Here is a 1280-nt window from a genome sequence, read left to right as displayed (position 1 = left end):
TTTTAATTGCTAATGAAATTAAAAAAGAGTACTTCATTAATTAAAAAATTTTTCGCTTTGTTGCAAAAAGTTATAATCTTACTAAATAATTCAATTTCACTATTTCAAAAAGTTTGTTAAGAATTCAAATTTTTGTATTTTTTGGAATAAGTATTTAAATTGATTTTCTAAATTTCAGTTAATTGAATCAAATGAGTTTATATTGAATTAATATACTTCAATATTGGTCAAATATACCAGTTTTTTTCATTGAATTACAAACTACCATTATGCATGTTAGTTAACTTGAGATAACAATTCGATTATTAGATTCAAATTTGTAGGACCAACTTAACTCATCACGTGTAAAATTTAAGGTATGAAATTAAACATTACTCCATTGTTGGTATGATATTCTATTACCTTAATATATAATTAAAAAATTTCATCATATATAGGTTAAAGTCGATTTTTACGTTTATTTACATGAGCATATGTGTAATATTTTCTCTTAATCATCATCCTAATTATTCTCTTTATTTTTAAATGTCAAATATTATTAAAAAAAGGTCTTTTTTGAAAAGTAGAATGATGTTTAGGATCGATGCTAGTTTGAGAAAATACTATAGATCATTATTCTAATCATACATAAATACATAAATCAAATTGAGTAACAAAGTAAAAAGCTTTCGCAATGAGACTAGACTCAGTATATTCCATTGTAATTCGGGTGTTCAAATTTCAAAGACTACTTTCAGGGACAAGAAAGTGATCACAATTTGTTAATAGTATTTTGCGCAAATCAAACAATTAGCTTGTTGTGATAATCAACAATATATAATAAGTCTAGACACAGTAATTTTTGTGTTTTGTGGCCAGTACTTAACCATCAAAAGAAAAGTAAGTAATCTCCTATCATTTGATGTAATCTCATACCATTAAAAATATTATTGATAGCCAATTAATGATTACAAAATATATATAAAAATTGCTGTCCTTAGCACTCTTATTATAAATATTGTAGTATAAAAAGCTTTAAGATTATATTTCAATATTTTATTTTGTTTTAATAAGAGAATACTGTCAAAATTGATAAAAAAATTATTATGAAAAAAAAATGTACCAATTACCATGGTTGCACACTTGCAATATCTGCTTGGTTGCAGGAAAAGACGAGGTAATTAAACTAAACTACAATGCTATAAATAGAATAGACAATTAAAAAAAGCAAAAAATAGAGAGAGAGAGATTAACAATTTAAAAATTTAAAATTATTTAAAATATGTGCAAAACTTCTTTAT

Source organism: Arachis ipaensis, chromosome B05 (assembly GCF_000816755.2).
Source record: "Arachis ipaensis cultivar K30076 chromosome B05, Araip1.1, whole genome shotgun sequence".
NCBI lineage: Eukaryota > Viridiplantae > Streptophyta > Magnoliopsida > Fabales > Fabaceae > Arachis > Arachis ipaensis.
This window is presented reverse-complemented; position numbering follows the sequence as displayed.